Source organism: Bufo gargarizans, unplaced genomic scaffold, assembly GCF_014858855.1.
Source record: "Bufo gargarizans isolate SCDJY-AF-19 unplaced genomic scaffold, ASM1485885v1 original_scaffold_1006_pilon, whole genome shotgun sequence".
In the NCBI taxonomy this organism is placed as follows: Eukaryota; Metazoa; Chordata; class Amphibia; order Anura; family Bufonidae; genus Bufo; species Bufo gargarizans.
Genome location: NW_025334194.1, coordinates 664,915 through 689,265, shown reverse-complemented (window position 1 = coordinate 689,265; position 24,351 = coordinate 664,915).

Genomic DNA, 24,351 nt, shown 5'->3' with positions numbered 1-24,351 from the left:
TCCACAGTGCCCCCATAACAGTGACCTCCACAGTGCCCCCATAACAGTGACCTCCACAGTGCCCCCATAACAGTGACCTCCACAGCGCCCCCATAACAGTGACATCCACAGAGCCCCCATAACAGTGACCTCCACAGTGCCCCCATAACAGTGACCTCCACAGCGCCCCCATAACAGTGACCTCCACAGCGCCCCCATAACAGTGACATCCACAGCCCCCATAACAGTGACATCCACAGTGCCCCCATAACAGTGACCTCCACAGAGCCCCATAACAGTGACCTCCACAGTGCCCCCATAACAGTGACATCCACAGTGCCCCCCATAACAGTGACATCCACAGTGCCCCCCATAACAGTGACCTGCACAGAGCCCCCATAACAGTGACATCCACAGTGCCCCCATAACAGTGACATCCACAGTGCCCCCCATAACAGTGACATCCACAGTGCCCCCCATAACAGTGACCTGCACAGAGCCCCCATAACAGTGACATCCACAGTGCCCCCATAACAGTGACATCCACAGCGCCCCCATAACAGTGACCTCCACAGATCCCCCATAACAGTGACATCCACAGTGCCCCCATAACAGTGACATCCACAGTGCCCCCCATAACAGTGACCTCCACAGATCCCCCATAACAGTGACATCCACAGTGCCCCCCATAACAGTGACCTCCACAGTGCCCCCCATAACAGTGACCTCCACAGTGCCCCCCATAACAGTGACATCCACAGTGCCCCCCATAACAGTGACATCCACAGATCCCCCATAACAGTGACATCCACAGTGCCCCCATAACAGTGACATCCACAGTGCCCCCCATAACAGTGACATCAGCATTGCCCCCCATAACAGTGACCTGCACAGAGCCCCCATAACAGTGACATCCACAGTGCCCCCATAACAGTGACATCCACAGTGCCCCCCATAACAGTGACATCCACAGTGCCCCCCATAACAGTGACCTGCACAGAGCCTCCATAACAGTGACATCCACAGTGCCCCCATAACAGTGACATCCACAGCGCCCCCATAACAGTGACCTCCACAGATCCCCCATAACAGTGACATCCACAGTGCCCCCCATAACAGCGACATCCACAGTGCCCCCCATAACAGCGACATCCACAGCGCCCCCATAACAGTGACCTCCACAGTGCCCCCCATAACAGTGACCTCCACAGTGCCCCCCATAACAGTGACCTCCACAGTGCCCCCATAACAGTGACCTCCACAGATCCCCCATAACAGTGACATCCACGGCGCCCCCATAACAGTGACATCCACAGCGCCCCATAACAGTGACCTCCACAGTGCCCCCATAACAGTGACCTCCACAGATCCCCCATAACAGTGACATCCACGGCGCCCCCATAACAGTGACCTCCACAGATCCCCCATAACAGTGACCTCCACGGCGCCCCCATAACAGTGACCTCCACAGCGCCCCCATAACAGTGACCTCCACAGTGCCCCATAACAGTCTATACTCTGTGATCTGTTGCACGACACCCCCTCAGTTGCAGGACCCCCGTGGAGACCCTCTGAGGAATCAGCTCCAAGTCTCCGATATGTGGTAAAGATTCCGGGAGTCTTCTGAGGGTGACTGTGTGTATAACGGGATGATGGGAGTGATAATCACTGTATAACGGGATAATGGGACTGATAATCACTGTATAACGGGATGATGGGAGTGATAATCACTGTATAACGGGATGATGGGACTGATAATCACTGTATAACGGGATGATGGGAGTGATAATCACTGTATAACGGGATGATGGGAGTGATAATCACTGTATAACTTTACAGGTTTTATAGAATATCTGGACCATGTGACTTTGGATGAAATATTGTATCATTCCTGTGAAGATCAGTGCTGCCCGGAGTTGCCCTTTAATTCCTGGCGGCCCCCGCCCCTCCCCCACATCTGCCGTGAGGTCACACGCGGCCGTATCGGAGATTATAAGATACGGTTTGGCCTCTCTTCTCTTGCAGCTTTCTAGTTGCAGCCAAACCTGTAATAAACAGCGGGTCGTGTGTGCGGCGGTCACAGCGTGACGTACGGAACCCTATATCCATAGGCGGCTGGCGGGCTGCTCACCACTAATGGCGGCCTACGAAACTGCTGCCTGCGCCCACACACCCGGCTCCAATCTTCTGGTCAGGTCGTGACGGGTGAGAGGAACGCAGCGGGGGCAGCGGAATACTTTGTGGCCCCTTCATTGCCCTCAGCCAATAGTAAAGCAGCGTCGACCCCGCCCACCCCATGCTTATAACATATCCTAGTGGCCCTAAGCCCCGGGCCCCGCCGTTCTGGGTATCAGGGTTGCAGTAAATACATTATTTCTATCAGGAAAAGTTTTCGTTTTCCAGCTTCATTTTTGTATCAATTCCTTAAAATGTTAAGGACCTCCTCTTGCTGTCATTGAACGTTTACTCCAGAGGATACAAACCCCGTCCCGGTCATGTAATGGACACACGCGACGCAGCTCTGACAAGGGCACTGCACCCGTGTGGTCCGTCACATGACCAGGAGAAAGCTGGAAGTGAAGCAAGCAGAGATCTTGACTATTGTAACATATTGATACAAAGTATATTGGAAACTTGCAGAAAGTAACACAATGTATTTGCTTAAACTGGAGAATTCCTTTAAGTCCAGCGGGGGGTGGGGGTGGCGGTATGACGGTACAGGCTTCTATAATGGCGGTCTGGAGCCGACGAGCCAGTTCTGATAGATCCAAGTGGAACTTGCTAACAAAAAACTAAAATTAAAAATAAATCCGTAGATCAATCTATTTTGCGGACCCCACCCCCAGGTTTGCTGAGACTTGTAGTTCGTCAGCGGGATGACAGCAGCATCTGCTCGATATAAGTGCCAAGTCCGTGCTGCGAAACAGAAATTCTGATAAGTCGTTTTTTTTTTCTCCATGTTTTAGGAAATGACTTAATGCAACAAACCAGCAGGACGGACATGGCGGGTGAGGGTGGGGGGCCCCGCTGACATCACATGGCCCCGCGCCTTCTCCAGCCCCATTAATCTTACCTGTTCCCATGAGGTCACACAGATGACATCACCCTGGACGGGCGCACACCGGCCTGAGCAGGATGTGTCCATCAACCGGCGTATTTGACGGGAAAATATTTGCTCATGAAATGCTGCCAAGGGCTCAGACGAGCGCAGCAGCAGGCGCAGCGCGGGCACCGGCGGCCGCTGAGTCAGAAAGAGGTTTATTAACGGATCGGCCCAGCATGGCAAGGGTTAACCCCGCCAGCAACAGAAAAGCCAGTGTGCTGAGGTGTTTACCCAGAGATGGACGCTGCCGATCCACAGAGCCATCAGTCAGACGAGAGCAATGGACGTATTACAGAATGTGGCCCCGAGGGCCTCGCTGGGAAGGCATTTCCACTATTTATCCCAAAAATAACTAAAAAGAATCCGATTTGAATTTAGTTACAGAATTGTTTTAGATTTCTTAACGTGTACAAATGTCAGGAGTACCGGGGGGGGGGGGCTGCGTGCTGTGAGAGGGGAGAGGGAGCAGCAGGAGAGATCTGATTGGCTGAGGACACACAGCACAGCTCTGACATCACACCATGAAGAGCCCGCCCACGCAGAACAGTCTACATGGCACACGTGCAACAACGATATGTATAGAATATACTCATCTCCTATATATACTGTACAGAGGGGAGAGGGGGGGGGGGGTATCCGTGACAACCAACATCTGGAACATTCTGGAACTGAGCCGAGACGTGTCCCCCATAAATAATGAAACATTTCATAGTCTCGCTGATATTACACGAGATAGATAATAGATATGTAGATAGATAGAGAGATAATTCTAGAAGGTATGTACATATTCCCCATCTGGGCCCTGGAGGGAAATCTCTCATCCTGATACAGATCACATACATACATATCACACACATACAGATCACACACATACAGATCACACACATACAGATCACATACATACAGATCACATACATACAGATCACATACATACAGATCACATACATACAGATCACACACATACATATCACACTCATACAGATCACACACATACAGATCACACACATACAGATCACATACATACAGATCACATACATACAGATCACATATATACAGATCACACACATACATATCACACACACATACAGATCACACACATACAGATCACACACATACAGATAACATACATACAGATCACACACATACAGATCACACACATACAGATCACACACATACAGATCATAACCATACAGATCACACACATACAGATCACACACATACAGATCACACACATACAGATCACACACATACAGATCACACACACATACAGATCACACACATACAGATCACACACATACAGATCACACAGATCACACACATACAGATCACATACATACAGATCACACACATACATATCACACACATACAGATCACATACATACAGATCATAAACATACAGATCACACACATACAGATCACACACATACATATCACACACTTACAGATCACATACATACAGATCATAAACATACAGATCACACACATACAGATCACACACATACAGATCACACACATACAGATCACACACACACAGATCACACACACACAGATCACACACACACAGATCACACACATACAGATCACACACATACAGATCACATACATACAGATCACACAGATACAGATCATACACATACAGATCACACAGATACAGATCACACATATACAGATCACACACATACAGATCACACACATACAGATCACACACATACAGATCACACAGATACAGATCATACACATACAGATCACACACATACAGATCACACAGATACAGATCACACATATACAGATCACACACATACAGATCACACACATACAGATCACACACATACAGATCACACACATACAGATCACACACATACAGATCACACAGATACAGATCACACTCATACAGATCACACACATACAGATCACACTCATACAGATCGCACAGATCACACACACATACAGATCACACTCATACAGATCACACACATACAGATCACACACATACAGATCACACACATAGAGATCACACACATAGAGATCACACTCATACAGATCACACACATACAGATCACACACATACAGATCACACACATACAGATCACACAGATCACACACACATACAGATCACACACATACAGATCACACACATACAGATCACACACATACAGATCACACACATACAGATCACACACATACAGATCACACACATACAGATCACACTCATACAGATCGCACAGATCACACACACATACAGATCACACACATACAGATCACACACATACAGATCACACACATACAGATCACACAGATACAGATCATACACATACAGATCACACACATACAGATCACACACATACAGATCACACTCATACAGATCACACACATACAGATCGCACAGATCACACACACATACAGATCACACACATACAGATCACACACATACAGATCACACACATACAGATCACACTCATACAGATCACACACATACAGATCACACACATCAGATCACACACATACAGATCACACTCATACAGATCACCACACATACAGATCACACTCATACAGATCACACACATACAGATCACACACATACAGATCACACTCATACAGATCACACCCATACAGATCACACACATACAGATCACACTCATACAGATCACACACATACAGATCACACTCATACAGATCGCACAGATCACACACACATACAGATCACACACATACAGATCACACACATACAGATCACACTCATACAGATCACACACATACAGATCACACACATACAGATCACACACATACAGATCACACTCATACAGATCACACACATACAGATCACACTCATACAGATCGCACAGATCACACACACATACAGATCACACACATACAGATCACACACATACAGATCACACTCATACAGATCACACACATACAGATCACACACATACAGATCACACTCATACAGATCAACACCATACAGATCACACACATACAGATCACAAGATACAGATCACACATACAGATCACACATACAGATCACACACATACAGATCACACAGATACAGATCACACACATACAGATCACACACATACAGATCACACTCATACAGATCACACACATACAGATCGCACAGATCACACACACATACAGATCACACACATACAGATCACACACATACAGATCACACACATACAGATCACACTCATACAGATCACACACATACAGATCACACACATACAGATCACACTCATACAGATCACACACATACAGATCACACTCATACAGATCGCACAGATCACACACACATACAGATCACACACATACAGATCACACACATACAGATCACACTCATACAGATCACACACATACAGATCACACACATACAGATCACACACATACAGATCACACACATACAGATCACACACATACAGATCACACACATACAGATCACACAGATACAGATCACACACATACAGATCACACACATACAGATCACCAATACAGATCACAGACCTCCCAAGTGCACTGTCCCTCCTCTCCTCTATTGAAGTCTATACATATGCAGGAAAAATGGACTTTCACCCAATGAACCACAAGTGTCCCTCTTTGACGGTCCAAAAAGTTGGGAGGTCTGAGATGACACAGATACAGATCACACCATACGAAGCGCCAGCAGTGGAGAGTGCGGCAGCGGTGGCGGCCTCGTCTCTCCGGGTTCCTCCAGCAGAGGCTGATGGGAGGATTTGTTTTGGCTTCTTTTTGGATTTGTGTCTGAACAGTGACCTGGATGTTTGGGACTCGTCACTCGCTCATTCAATGTGTTAAATGTTAAAAATAAACCAATAAACACTAAAAGTGGAAACAGATGAAGAAGGTTCTGGAGCAGATTATTTCTGGGGCCAAACATTCATTTTATGGTTTCTAAAACTATTTTAATATAAGATCAAAAGGACAAATCCTCCTCCTGCTCCTATTTCCAGAATCTGCCCCCCCCCCTCCACTGCACAAAATGTTCCTAAGAAAAGATCCAAAAACTTTCTGTAACTCTGCCCAATCCTGTTACTTCTCAAGCTGCTCCCCACACAGTACATTCTGCAGGTTCAGTAGCTAGGGCTGTCTGGGAACTGCTGGACGTCCTGTGTGGGTGACCACCACTGGGACACACAGCCATAAGCAGTTCTGTCTGCTGCACTGTAGACTGACTCCACACTGCACAGACCTGTGCACGTCCTGACTCTTCTTGCTGAGCAAACCTCCTGATGAGCAATAGACGGCCGATCCTTGTGCACAGACCTTCTGTCAGCTCTTTCAGATTATTTTACACTTGCTGTGTCTGCTGCATGGACTTGTTTTAGTTCTTTGTGCTCTGCAGTAGACTTCCCATGCATGTTGCCTAGACTTGTTTTAGTACTTTCTTCTCAACCACAGACGAATCATGAAGCCCAAACTTCTTTTAGTTCTTTCTGCTTTACAGTAGACTTCTTATCTATGCTGCATAGACTTGTTTTAGTACTTTCTTCTCTAACACAGATCAACTGAGCTGCAAAGAATTGTTTCATTTTTTTATGCTATACAGCAGAATTCCTAGTCATGCTGCATAGACCTGTTTCTTCTCTGCTGCAGACTAACCATTCTGCACAGACTTGTTCTGGTTCTTTCTGCTCTACCATAGACTGCCATTCTGTGCTGCACAGACTTGTTCTGGTTCTTTCTGCTCTACCATAGACTGCCATTCTGTGCTGAACAGACTTGTGATGGTTCCTTCTACTCTACCATAGACTGCCATTATGTGCTGCACAGACTTGTTCTGGTTCTTTCTGATCTACCTTAGACAGACATTATGTGCTGCAAAGACTTGTCCTGGTTCTTTCTGCTCTACCATAGACTGCCATTATGTGCTGAACAGACTTGTTCTGGTTCTTTCTGCTCTACCATAGACTGCCATTCTGTGCTGAACAGACTTGTGATGGTCCCTTCTACTGATGGTCCCCATAGACTGCCATTATGTGCTGCACAGACTTGTTCTGGTTTTTTCTGCTCTACCATAGACTTGTTCTGGTTCTTTATGATCTACCATAGACTGCCATTCTGTGCTGCACAGACTTGTTTTACTTCTTTCTGCTATACTGTAGACTGCCGCTCTCTGCTGCACTTACTTCTTTCATGCTATGCTGTAGACTGCCTATATTGCACACACTTGTTTACTTTTTTCTGCTATACTGCACACTGTCTGTCTGTGCTGCACAGATTTGGTTTGTTTTTCTGCTCTACCATAGCCTATTCCAGCTGTGCCGGTTTTCTTTAGTTCTGCTATACAACAGACTGACTCTACATGCTGCACAGACTTGCATTAGGGCACAGGAGAAGTGCACAAGATACTATGATAAAAGACTAGCAGAACCCAGGGGGGCGTGTCCTCACAAGTGTTATGGAAAGTGAATGGTGCAGCAATTGGGTAAGTGGTCAATAGCTAAGGGACCAGCAGACCCCATAATCACCCAGTCCTCATGTCTGTTGACCTCCGACTGTGTAGCATCTTCTCTATTAACCCTCTGAGGACCAGAGACCAGCCGGACCTGGCCTCATCTCCATATGGCTCTGACCTCGAAGGACCTTTCAGCTTTTTCCATCCAGTGACGTCTTTACCTTCCCAGGATATTCTATGAAATTCCATTCCTTGAAGGTGTTTGTGGCCGGTGGTCAGAGGACAAGACAGTCGAGCGCACTGTGCCTCCATTATCTGCGCCCCTGTGGAAGAAGCGCTGCCCTAATTACCCCTCTGACAGTTATTTACGAGGTGATAAGTCCACATATCTCTCACAGATATTTACCCTTCCGTCCGCCTCCAACAAGAGCATTAGCCATGAAGCGGGCCGCTCTGTGCTACCAACGGGCACCAACCTCACAAGCAGCCCAGCGGAGTGCCATTACAACCCAGGGGCAGATCAAAACCCACTGCTGGCAGCGACGTAGAGGTCACTCCCATCCAATCAGGAGGCCGCAAACATCCCACATGTGCCCTGAGCCGGCCTGTGGTTACGTCGGATCATCTGAGGACACTACTGTAAATGGCACAATTTGTTAGCACGTTCCGCCCGAGCAGCCCCTCCGTCTCCCTGACACGTTTTCTATGTAATGCTGGATATGTAGACAGCTCGCATATTTATCTGACATCTTTAGTGCGTGTACGCTGACGAAAACAAACAAGCACTGTGCCGCTTTCTGGAATCGGTAGTTTGAAGCTTGCACAGGATGATAAGTGTCAGAAGAGACAAATGTAGAGCAAAAGTCAAGCAGTAACGATATAAATGATGGGGGTTGTTCTCCAAACAACTGCTGATATCGAATTGAATAAAGTATACAGTCTAGCTCAACAGCACCCCTAATGGTCAATCATAGACTAGGACCATCCAGTGTGTAAAATACCAATGTTCTTCAGCCTGTGAAACTACAATTCCCAGCATGCCTATGCCCTTAGTGCTACAAATTAAACTATAAATCACAAATTAGAACCCATACAATTTCGAATTCACAATCATTACAACTGCAGTCAATTTTAACACCATTTCATTTTTAGGTCAAATTTCCTGTGATATTTCATTGCATTATATATGTTTCTTTTAGGGTCAGAGCTTTATTTTATGATACAAAGCTTCAAATAAGATCTTTATAAAATAACATGTGTGTGTACAGCCGCCACTAGGGAGAGCTCAAGAGCCTAAAACATGCTGATATATACAGCCACCACTAGGGAGAGCTCAAGAGCCTAAAACATGCTGATATATACAGCCACCACTAGGGAGAGCTCAAGAGCCTAAAACATGCTGATATATACAGCCACCACTAGAGGGAGCTCAGGAGATTACTACATACAGATATATACAGCCACCACTAGAGGGAGCTCAGGAGATTACTACATACAGATAAATACAGCCACCACTAGAGGGAACTCAGGAGATTACTACATACAGATATATACAGCCACCACTAGAGGGAGCTCAGGAGATTACTGCATACAGATATATACAGCCACCACTAGAGGGAACTCAGGAGATTACTTCATACAGATATATACAGCCACCACTGGAGGGAGCTCAGGAGATTACTACATACAGATATATACAGCCACCACTAGAGGGAGCTCAGGAGATTACTGCATACAGATATATACAGCCACCACTAGAGGGAGCTCAGGAGATTACTACATACAATTATATACAGCCACCACTAGAGGGAGCTCAGGAGATTACTGCATACAGATATATACAGCCACCACTAGAGGGAGCTCAGGAGATTACTACATACAGATATATACAGCCACCACTAGAGAGAGCTCAGGAGATTACTACATACAGATATATACAGCCACCACTAGAGGGAGCTCAGGAGATTACTGCATACAGATATATACAGCCACCACTAGAGGGAGCTCAGGAGATTACTACATACAGATATATACAGCCACCACTAGAGGGAGCTCAGGAGATTACTGCATACAGATATATACAGCCACCACTAGAGGGAGCTCAGGAGATTACTACATACAGATATATACAGCCACCACTAGAGGAAGCTCAGGAGATTACTGCATACAGATATATACAGCCACCACTAGAGGGAGCTCAGGAGATTACTGCATACAGATATATACAGCCACCACTAGAGGGAGCTCAGGAGATTACTACATACAGATATATACAGCCACCACTAGAGGGAGCTCAGGAGATTACTACATACAGATATATACAGCCACCACTAGAGGGAGCTCAGGAGATTACTACATACAGATATATACAGCCACCACTAGAGGGAGCTCAGGAAATTACTTCATACAGATATATACAGCCACCACTAGAGGAAGCTCAGGAGATTACTGCATACAGATATATACAGCCATCACTAGAGGGAGCTCAGGAGATTACTACATACAGATATATACAGCAACCACTAGAGGGAGCTCAGGAGATTACTACATACAGATATATACAGCCACCACTAGAGGGAGCTCAGGAGATTACTACATACAGATATATACAGCCTCCACTAGAGGGAGCTCAAGAGATTACTACATACAGATATATACAGCCACCACTAGAGGGAGCTCAGGAGATTACTACATACAGATATATACAGCCACCACTAGGGGGAGCTCAGGAGATTACTACATACAGATATATACAGACACCACTAGAGGGAGCTCAGGAGATTACTACATACAGATATATACAGCCACCACTAGAGGGAGCTCAGGAGATTACTACATACAGATAATTTATTTCAGTGACCCTTTGGACCCGGGATATATAAATAATAAGGTTCAAATAGCCTAGGCTACTAAATTCCCGTTTCAGGTCTATTAAAACATAATATTTATTTCATTTATTAAAGCTAGTGTGAATCGGGAAAGAAAGGAACTTTAAAATGATAGGTGCTGTAGAGCTCAAGCGGCAGAGGATATGGGTTACTTCACCTATATATCCTGCCTCATTCTCATGTGTCTATCTTTCTTTTGTTTGCTATTAGTGTTGAGCGCGAATATTCGAATTGCGATTTTTTTCGCGAATATCGCAATTTCGAGATTTCGCGAATATTTAGAATATCGTTCTATATATTTGCGAAATCTAAAATTTGTTTTTTTTTTTATTGTTATATTTTTTTCTTTCCCACTTCCCTAAAGTTGTTCTTACCTGTCCTTTGGATTCCTGGCTGCTCCAGTCAGTGCCCGTTGCCGCTTCTTAGCACTGCTATATTCCATATTAACTAAATTACAATCTATATGTGTATTTTACGAAATTTCGTAATATTGCTCTAACTTCGTCTTTTAGAATATTCGTAATATTGCTCTTATCTCGTCTTTTAGAATATTCGTATCGTAATATTCTAAAAGACGAGATAAGAGCAATATTACGAATATTATTATGCTAAGGAATATAGCAGTGCTAAGTTGAAATCGCCATGCGATTACTTCGAGTTATATTAATCGCATCGCAATTTCAACTTTTTGCGTATATTCTTACTATTGCTCTAACTTCGTCTTTTAGAATATTACGATACGAATATTCTAAAAGACGAGATAAGAGCAATATTACGAATATTCTAAAAGACGAAGTTAGAGCAATTTTACGAAATTTTGTAAAATACACATATTAGCCTAGCCATAGTCAATTAGTCATAGGAACGTTGCCTTATACTATCAAAGAAAAAATTCGCAATACGTGATTGATTAAATCGCATATTATTCACGATAATTGGAATAATATGCGAATATTCAATTTCGACGAATATAACACGAATATTCAATCGAATATTCGCGAAATATCGCGAAATCGAATATGGCACCTCCCACTCATCACTATTTGCTATTACAGCAGTCATTATATATCTAAATAGATCGCATTGTTGAGGACCATCTCTCAAGTCACTTTAGATTTCAATCCCTCGTTTTCATTTTGTTATGTATCATTTATCGCGATTCACTGCCGCTTATGTATCTAAGTGCACTGAGTCTGCAGTCACTCAACACTATGACACTTAGTCCTACATGCACCTAGCCTAAAATCCGAATTGCAGCTTCCCCAACATGTTTCGCCACAGATGTGGCGTCTTCAGGGGAATGGATCTTCTGTCAACGGTTGACAAGCTCAGGAGATTACTACATACTGATATATACAACCACCACCAGAGGGAGCTCAGGAGATTACTACATACAGATATATACAGACACTACTAAAGGGAGCTCAGGAGATTACTACATACTGTTATATACAGCCACCACTAGAGGGAGCTCAGGAGATTACTGCATACAGATATATACAGCCACCACTAGAGGGAGCTCTGGAGATTACTGCATACAGATATATACAGCCACCACTAGAGGGAGCTCTGGAGATTACAGCATACAGATATATACAGTAACCACTAGAGGGAGCTCAGGAGATTACTACATACAGATATATACAACCACCACTAGAGGAGGCTCAGGAGATTACTGCATACAGATATATACAGCCACCACTAGAGGGAGCTCAGGAGATTACTACATACAGATATATACAACCACCAATAGAGGGAGCTCAGGAGATTACTACATACAGATATATACAGCCACCACTAGAGGAATCTCAAGAGATTATTACATACTGATATATACAGCCACCACTAGAGGAATCTCAAGAGATTACTACATACAGATATACACAGCCACAAATAGATGGAGTTTAGAAGATTACTACATACAGATATATACAGCCACCACTAGAGGGAGCTCAAGAGATTACTGCATACAGATATGTATAGCCACCACTAGAGGAAGCTCAGGAGATTACTGCATACAGATATATACAGCCACCACTAGAGGGAGCTCAGGAGATTACTACATACAGATATATACAGCCACCACTAGAGGGAGCTCAGGAGATTACTACATACAGACATATACAGCCACCACTAGAGGGAGCTCAGGAGATTACTACATCACTATTTGCTATTACAGCAGTCATTATATATCTAAATAGATCGCATTGTTGAGGACCATCTCTCAAGTCACTTTAGATTTCAATCCCTCGTTTTCATTTTGTTATGTATCATTTATCGCGATTCACTGCCGCTTATGTATCTAAGTGCACTGAGTCTGCAGTCACTCAACACTATGACACTTAGTCCTACATGCACCTAGCCTAAAATCCGAATTGCAGCTTCCCCAACATGTTTCGCCACAGATGTGGCGTCTTCAGGGGAATGGATCTTCTGTCAACGGTTGACAAGCTCAGGAGATTACTACATACTGATATATACAACCACCACCAGAGGGAGCTCAGGAGATTACTACATACAGATATATACAGACACTACTAAAGGGAGCTCAGGAGATTACTACATACTGTTATATACAGCCACCACTAGAGGGAGCTCAGGAGATTACTGCATACAGATATATACAGCCACCACTAGAGGGAGCTCTGGAGATTACTGCATACAGATATATACAGCCACCACTAGAGGGAGCTCTGGAGATTACAGCATACAGATATATACAGTAACCACTAGAGGGAGCTCAGGAGATTACTACATACAGATATATACAACCACCACTAGAGGAGGCTCAGGAGATTACTGCATACAGATATATACAGCCACCACTAGAGGGAGCTCAGGAGATTACTACATACAGATATATACAACCACCAATAGAGGGAGCTCAGGAGATTACTACATACAGATATATACAGCCACCACTAGAGGAATCTCAAGAGATTATTACATACTGATATATACAGCCACCACTAGAGGAATCTCAAGAGATTACTACATACAGATATACACAGCCACAAATAGATGGAGTTTAGAAGATTACTACATACAGATATATACAGCCACCACTAGAGGGAGCTCAAGAGATTACTGCATACAGATATGTATAGCCACCACTAGAGGAAGCTCAGGAGATTAATGCATACAGATATATACAGCCACCACTAGAGGGAGCTCAGGAGATTACTACATACAGATATATACAGCCACCACTAGAGGGAGCTCAGGAGATTACTACATACAGACATATACAGCCACCACTAGAGGGAGCTCAGGAGATTACTACATACAGATATATACAGCCACCACTAGAGAGAGCTCAGGAGATCACTACATACAGATATATACAGCCACCACTAGAGGGAGCTCAGCAGATCACTACATACAGATATATACAGCCACCACTAGAGGGAGCTCAGGAGATTACTACATACAGATATATACAGCCACCACTAGAGGGAGCTCAGGAGATTACTACATACAGATATATACAGCCACCACTAGAGGGAGCTCAGCAGATCACTACATACATATATATACAGCCACCACTAGAGGGAGCTCAGGAGATTACTGCATACAGATATATACAGCCACCACTAGAGGGAGCTCAGGAGATTACTACATACAGATATATACAGCCACCACTAGAGGGAGCTCAGCAGATCACTACATACAGATATATACAGCCACCACTAGAGGGAGCTCAGGAGATTACTACATACAGATATATACAGCCACCACTAGAGGGAGCTCGGGAGATTACTACATATAGCTATATGCATCTACCACTAGAGGGAGCTCAGGAGATTACTACCTACAGATATATACATCCACCACTAGGGGGAGCTCAGGAGGTTACTACATACAGATATATACAGCCACCACTAGAGGGAGCTCGGGAGATTACTACATACAGGTATATACAGCCACCACTAGAGGGAGCTCAGGAGATTACTACATATAGCTATATGCATCTACCACTAGAGGGAGCTCAGGAGGTTACTACATACAGATATATACAGCCACCACTAGAGGGAGCTCAGGAGATTACTACCTACAGATATATACAGCCACCACTAGAGGGAGCTCAGGAGATTACTACATACAGATATATACAGCCACCACTAGAGGGAGCTCAGGAGATTACTACATACAGATATATACAGCCACCACTAGAGGAAGCTCAGGAGATTACTGCATACAGGTATATACAGCCACCACTAGAGGGAGCTCAGGAGATTACTACATATAGCTATATGCATCTACCACTAGGGGGAGCTCAGGAGATTACTACATACAGATATATACAGCCACCACTAGAGGGAGCTCAGGAGATTACTACCTACAGATATATACAGCCACCACTAGGGGGAGCTCAGGCGTTTAAATTGAAGACCCCTAACATATTTTTATCCAGAATATGCTGATTTACAATAAGAATGCCAGAACAACAGTGAAGACTGACACACAAGCAAATCAGAAATCAAGAAGTATAATATAATCTGCATGATAATGCTTATGGGATGTCTTTATTGCCAAATTACAGGATCTCCTTTGTGCTAAAATTTGAAAATGCAGGATCGATTAATGAAGCCTAGAATCTAGAGAGCCCTGTATCCAATCCATAGGGAGCAGACATAACCAATCAGTCCCTACAGCTGCAAGGTGGGGTCCTGTTCTGGTAGTGAAGTGTATAAGCCCTATCATGTTGCCCCTATATTCTGTGTATGAGACCGTCTTCCATTATCAGACTATTCTTGGGTAGAAATGTGATCAGCTCTTTGAGGAACTGTCCTAATGCCTTCACCCTTCATCCTATGTGACACCGCCCTGAAAACCAGATAAACCATGTGACTGCTGGTTGCCATGGGATTATTGAAGACTTTTTATTATTCTATGCTTTTTAATTCCCGTCCTACAGGTGGCGCTATTTCCATGGAACAGTGACACCTACAGTCATTTGCTGGTATTGCAGCCTATAATAGATGATGCATTGGAATCCGCCCGGAAGCCGACCCCGCAGACAGTTATCAGAATAAAGTGACATGATAACTTCATTAGCAGAAATCCAGACGATGCATTAACCGCTACGTGCGCAGGCTACACTGTAAACCGCCTGCATCCTCGTTAGGACATTCTGCGTCAGTCATAAATCTGATTTGTGCGATCAGAGATCAGCAGCGCAGCTAAATCAAAGGCTAACCCGGGGTGATGGTCAGTTCTTAAAGGGGAACGCACAAATATGTGCCATAGCAAAGTAACGCCAAAGTAAAATGAGAAAAAGATGATTATTCATTCATCAATTTTACAAGACCTCTGCTTCTTGTCAGCGGTTTTCTTCATCGTCATCCTCTTCTTTACATCCAGAGCCATAATTCTGTCTGGGATTGTTACAATGTATCGGTGTAGACGGCCTGGACTCCAGATGGATATATGTCACCTGCACTGATACATTGTAACAAACTGTCAGGACAGGAGATGTGCGCTGCTGATGCTCACCGAGGATTGTCTAGACTGGATACATTGTAGCAAACCCTCAACTGTGAAAACACATAGCTGTTGGCAGGACCCTGTCCCATGTTCTTACATGTACATACATTCACGAACTGTTCTGGACGTGAGCTGGTTAATTGCCAGAATTTTAATGTTTTCCTCCTAAATCCCCTGTAAAAAAAGCCGTCAATGAGCACAATTGGATTTCAAACACATCTTGGCTGCGGCGGGAGCTCAGCTCTGCGCTGCTGTAGATATTGGCTCCCTCCCAGAAGGCCTCGGTGCGAGCGTCCAGCCGAGTCAGTGAAACCGTCTCCCACGTGTTGTTCTAGAGCTAAATATACATTATTCCTATTAGTCCTGGACTATACTATCAGCCCAAATGTTTCCCCTGCTGGAATTTCCATAAGATGAAGATAAAGGGCGGCATTATATTCAGGCCCGGTCCTTACATGGCGAGATACGTGCTGCTGAAACCCCCTGGTTTATTCGCCGAATTTACAAACTGTTGGCTTCAAGAACGGTTGGTTTACATGAAACCAAACAAGAACAATGTCAACAGAGAAGACAACTGATGGGACAACCCACAACTGGTAACGAATTGTTCGTCCCCCATGAGAACCTTCTTCAGTTCCTAGTGGGGCGCCTTTAGCTGATGCACAGACCGGCACCATGTTCTTAGCTCTTTCCTCATGGCTAGTGGCCTTCAGTTCACTTATATTCTAGGGTTTCCATGGAAACGTTATTGCCCTGGAGCAAGGCTACTTTGGACTATGGATGTTGGTGGGCATTTCCCCTTTTTCTTACTATGCAAAGCCATCAACTCTCTACTTTATTGCACTTTGAAGGGTTAACTTGCACAGTGATTTATGCTGTTGTTTGGACTTCTACTGTCTGATATTTATATGTTTATTGTAATATATCCTGTTCATTTGCACTGTTATTACACTATATCTGCACCGCACGGTGGAAAGGGTTAATGCTCAGCAGCTAATACTTCCTACGTATGCAAAGTTTTGGAGAGAAAACAACAGACACGCTGACCTTCTGATGGTGTGGTTTAGCTCTGTTCTGTCTCAACACTTGTTTATGTCTAGAAAAACTGCTTATTCATTCCCATAGACTTGCACAGAAGCTCTATTCAAGACTACTATAGAAATTGTAACGTTGTTTCTGTTGAGGCTGTGCTTTTCCACTCCACCCCTCCCACTAGATGGCTTTAGTTCAGCCATAAACTGTCTATAAGGAGAGCAGTCAGTGCCCCTCCTGTTCTGCAATTAGGCACTGGTGCTAAGAGAGTCTCTGCCAGACTTCATGACCGACCAGAAGAAGACACTGCGATGGGGATACCCTGGGCAACCAGGCTTTGGCTTGTGTACAAGCCTTCTAAGAAAGATAGGGACAGCTAGCTCAGGCCATTCCTCAGGACCAAACCTTCTTCTGTTAGGGCGGAGAGTGGAGAAGCCGCTCAGTGCACTGACTGTATTGTTTTGCACTTGAGTTCCTCCAGTGAATAAGCATATTGATTATGAATCCTAACATGCCGATATATCCCATATTTTCCTCCTTTAATAAAAAATGATCTGTCCAGTGGACGACAACCGTATAAGGCCTCCTGCACACAACAGTATTTTTTAACGTCCCGCAAAACGTGGTTCGGTTGTACCGTGATCCGTGCCCGTTTTTTCTTCTGTGGGTCTGCCGTGATTTTTGGAGGATCCACGGACATGAAAAATGAAAAAAAAATCTAAGTCAAGTTTGCCATTGAAATGATAGGAAAAAACGGACACGGATCACGGACACGGATGCCAATCTTGTGTGCATCCGTGATTTTCACGGACCCATTGACTTGAATGGGTCCGTGAACCGTTGGCCGTGAAAAAAATAGGACAGGTCATATTTTTTTCACGGCCAGGAAACACGGATCACGGACGCGGCTGCCGAACGCAAACGGTGCAGTTTCCGATTTTTCCACGGACCCATTGAAAGTCAATGGGACCGCAGAAAAACACGTTAAACGGTACAACGGCCACGGGTGCACACAATGGTCGTGTGCAGGAGGCCTAATCCAGTAGTAGTTCTGTACAGGAATGTCTGTCACATGCGCAATGTCTCTATGTCCAAAACAAGAATGTAAAGTCTGATGTTAGCACAAAAAGTGGACGTGTACACAGCGCCCCCCAGGGTGACGTCATCCATCTTACAATGGCGAACAGAAAGCAATGTGCAAACAATAGTGAATATGAAACAATAAGGAATATGTAATAATAGGGAACGTGTAGACAATAGGGAAATATGTAAACAATAAGTAACATGGAAAAAAAAGGGAATATATGTAAAAAGTAGGGAACATATAAACAGCAGGGAATGTGTAAATAAAAGTAAACATGTAAACAATAGGGAATATGAAACAATAAGGAATATGTAATCATAGGGAATGTGTAGACAATAGGGAAATATGTAAACAATAGGGAACATGTATACAAAAGCAAACCTGTGAACAATAGGAAACGTGTAAGCAGTAGGGAACATGGAAAAAACAGTAGGGAACATACAAACCGCAGGGAATGTGTAAATGAAAGTAAATGTGTAAACAATAGGGAACGTGTAAACAATAGGAAATATGTAAATATGTAAACAATAGGGGGGTGTAAACAATTTGGAATATGTAAATATGTAAACAATAGGGAACGTGTAAACAATAGAGGATATGTAAATATGTAAACAATAGGGACCGTGTTAACAATAGGGAATATGTAAATATGTAAACAATGGGGAACAAGTAAGAACAGGTTCCACTTTTCATTTGGTATTTTTCAGGCTATAAAGTAGTTTACGTTCATATAAAAAAAAAATATCATTTTCACCAGAAATCTGCACTGAAAATGCTTTTACAAAACGGTCACAGAACCGGAGCGCCACATGTGACTGCCGCCTGACGCGACATGAAGCGGGCACGCGTTTCTCAGCACTTCTACAGCTTTCCGTGTGTTGCCTGCGTTGCGTTTCTCACAGATGTTTCTGCTGCTCAGTGCTCCTCTATGAAGTACTCGTATCTTCTCTGTGGCGTCCGCAGTGACGGGTGAGGCCCTCACAGCGTGGCGAGAACGGGTGACATTAAACTAACGTACGGACGTGTCCCGTGTCGCTGGGTTATTCATTGCCTCGTTAAATACGAGAGAAAGGTGAAATTATAACATTTATGACATCATGGCTGGCACTACTGCACTCATATGTCTTGTTATCCAGCTCTCCGAACACCATCTACTATCCTGCCTGTGTGTCAGTCTGCACTGTTATTGCAGTATTCTATTCATGAGCCAGGGAGCTCAGGATGAGCAGGGCTACAGATTCCATGCAGATTAGGTAGCTCAGCACATGAAATAATGTAACCAGTCACATCCTTGAGGGAGCTCTACGGAGGAAGGGTTGTCCCGGGGGTCCTGTAATGGGGCGTCACCTCTCAGTATCCGTCCCCCATCTATAATAATAATAATAATAATAATAGATTGTACAGAATATTTCATAATTGCTGTTAACCCTCACATCGCTGGGATCTCTCTCATCTGGACGGATATAAACCACTTGCTGAACTTCACAGCGAATCTTTCATCATCCTGAAAGTGAAGAAGAGAAATATTTCCTTCTCTCCTTCAAAGTAATAAGATTAAAAACCACACGATGAAACGGAGGCCGAGGGGGACACATGTGGTTACCCCCCACCTGCCGTGACGGTGGGGCCCCGCTCCATCTAATCTACAGGCAGGACGACTGAGGATATTCTGTGTGGAGAACAATATTACATCCGACTAAAGTGATACAGTACTACTACTCTCATCCAGGAGCAAGTGACACCTGTACTACTTCTCTTATCCATACACATGTCACCTCTACACAGTACTACTACTCTCATCCAGGAGCAAGTGACACCTGTACTACTTCTCTTATCCATACACATGTCACCTCTACACAGTACTACTACTCTCATCCAGGAGCAAGTGACACCTGCACTACTTCTCTTATCCATACACATGTCACCTCTACACAGTACTACTACTCTCATCCATGAACAAGTGACACCTGTACTACTTCTCTTATCCATACACATGTCACCTCTACACAGTACTACTACTCTCATCCAGGAACAAGTGACACCTGCACTACTTCTCTTATCCATACACATGTCACCTCTACACAGTACTACTACTCTCATCCAGGAACAAGTGACACCTGAACTACTTCTCTTATCCATACACATGTCACCTCTACACAGTACTACTACTCTCATCCAGGAACAAGTGACACCTGCACTACTTCTCTTATCCATACACATGTCACCTCTACACAGTACTACTACTCTCATCCAGGAACGAGTGACACCTGCACTACTTCTCTTATCCATACACATGTCACCTCTACACAGTACTACTACTCTCATCCAGGAGCAAGTGACACCTGTACTACTTCTCTTATCCATACACATGTCACCTCTACACAGCACTACTACTCTCATCCATGAACAAGTGACACCTGTACTACTTCTCTTATCCATACACATGTCACCTCTACACAGTACTACTACTCTCATCCAGGAACAAGTGACACCTGCACTACTTCTCTTATCCATACACATGTCACCTCTACACAGTACTACTACTCTCATCCAGGAACAAGTGACACCTGTACTACTTCTCTTATCCATACACATGTCACCTCTACACAGTACTACTACTCTCATCCAGGAACAAGTGACACCTGTACTACTTCTCTTATCCATACACATGTCACCTCTACACAGTACTACTACTCTCATCCAGGAGCAAGTGACACCTGCACTACTACTCTCATCCAGAAATATGTAAAAGCTGGAAGGTACAACTTTCCTTATCCAGGAAGATATAATGAGGGCAAAGTAAAACAGATGCAAATGATCGACTTAGGCCTCATGCACACGACCGTTGTGTGCATCCGTGGCCGTTGTGCCGTTTTCCGTTTTTTTTTTCGCGGACCCATTGACTTTCAATGGGTCCGTGGAAAAATCGGAAAATGCACCGTTTTGCAGCCGCCTCCGTGATCCGTGTATCCGGTTCTGTACCGCATTGTAGTGTATGCTTCTGGAATATTACTGACTATACTCAGCGCTCATGTGTTGTGCGGTAGTTTTGCAGCCGCCTCCGTGATCCGTGTATCCGGTTCTGTACCGCATTGTAGTGCATGCTTCTGGAATATTACTGACTATACTCAGCGCTCATGTGTTGTGCGGTAGTTTTGCAGCCGCCTCCGTGATCCGTGTATCCGGTTCTGTGCCGCATTGTAGTGTATGCTTCTGCTATATTACTGACTATACTCAGCGCTCATGTGTTGTGCGGTAGTTTTGCAGCCGCCTCCGTGATCCGTGTATCCGGTTCTGTACCGCATTGTAGTGTATGCTTCTGCTATATTACTGACTATACTCAGCGCTCATGTGTTGTGCGGTAGTTTTGCTGTTTTTGATGTTGTTATTTTGTATTTTTACTTTGATTTTCCTTCTTTTTTTTTTTTTTGCTGCAGCTCATTAACCCTTCACCTCCCAATCTCTGTCTCTTGTATAGTCGTGAGGATTTTGTACGTCAGGCGGCACAATCTGAGGACGCAGCCGTCGCTGTCCTTTGCTGATACGGTCCCTGTACCGTTTTACGGCCGCTATGTGGCGTCTTTTCCTGCAGTTCTAAGAAATTAGAAAGCAGCGATTCCTCAGACATGAGAAGTAGAACGACCGAGGGGAGTCCATCGTCTGTGAAGACTGAGGGAATGGGATGGCAGCTCTCAAAATGCCTTCATCTGTTATGCTCCAATCCCATCTAGAGCTGCATTCACAGTTCTGCTATTACACCATGTCATTTTGCTAGTAATTTCCTCTATTACATTATATCTTGTACTGTAGTAACACCCAAAGCTGTCTTCACTATGAAGCTGTTACATCAGGTCTTATGCTCCAGTCACATCTGAAGCTCCAGTCACTCTTCTGCTGTTGCTTTACGCCTTTTACTCCAGTCCTATCCAAAGTGTCATTTTAGCTGTACTATAGGGGCACTGCACTACTGCACCTGGTGTAACACTTCATCTCTCACAATGCAGTACAGCTGTAAAGAGAACAGCAAAGCATAATTATGAATGCAGCTTTAGTTGTGACTGGAGTAACAGACATGATGTAATGAGATACTTTTGAATGCAGCTTTAGATGTGACAGGCGTAGGAGACATAATATAACTAACAGCAGAATAATCAGTGCAGCTCTAGATGTGACTTGGGGTAAGACATGATGTAGAAATAGTCATGTGTATGCAGCTTTGGAGGTGACTTGAGTATAAAACATGATTTGACACCAGAATTGTAAATACACCTTTGGATGTGACTGGAGTGGAAAAGATGATATACCAGCAGGATTACGGAGACAGCTCTGGATGTGTCCAGAGGGAAAAACATGATGTAACAGCAGAACTGAGAGTGCAGCTCTGGATGTGTCCAGAGGGAAAGGCATGGTGTAACAGTAGAACTGAGAGTGCAGCTCTGGGTGTGTCCAGAGGGAAAGACATGATGTAACAGCAGAATTGAGAGTGCAGCTCTGGATATGTCCAGAGGGAAAAACATGATGTAACAGCAGAACTGAGAGTGCAGCTCTGGATGTGTCCAGAGGGAAAGGCATGGTGTAACAGTAGAACTGAGAGTGCAGCTCTGGATGTGTCCAGAGGGAAAGACGTGATGTAACAGCAGAACTGAGAGTGCAGCTCTGGATGTGTCCAGAGGAAAATACATGATGCAACAGCAGAATTGAGAGTGCAGCTCTGGATGTGTCCAGAGGGAAAGACATGATGTAACAGCAGAACTGAGAGTGCAGCTCTGGATGTGTCCAGAGGGAAAGACATGATGTAACAGCAGAATTGAGAGTGCAGCTCTGGATGTGTCCAGAGGGAAAGACATGATGTAACAGCAGAATTGAGAGTGCAGCTCTGGATGTGTCCAGAGGGAAAGACATGACGCAACAGCAGAATTGAGAGTGCAGCTCTGGATGTGTCCAGAGGGAAAGACGTGATGTAACAGCAGAACTGAGAGTGCAGCTCTGGATGTATCTAGAGGGAAAGACATGATGTAACAGCAGAACTGAGAGTGCAGCTCTGGATGTATCTAGAAGGAAAGACGTGATGTAACAGCAGAACTGAGAGTGCAGCTCTGGATGTATCTAGAGGGAAAGACATGATGTAACAGCAGAACTGAGAGTGCAGCTCTGGATGTATCTAGAGGGAAAGACATGATGTAACAGCAGAACTGAGAGTGCAGCTCTGGATGTATCTAGAAGGAAAGACGTGATGTGACAGCAGAACTGAGAGTGCAGCTCTGGATGTGTCCAGAGGGAAAGACATGATGTAACAGCAGACTTGAGAGTGCAGCTCTGGATGTGTCCAGAGGCAAATACACGATGCAACAGCAGAATTGAGAGTGC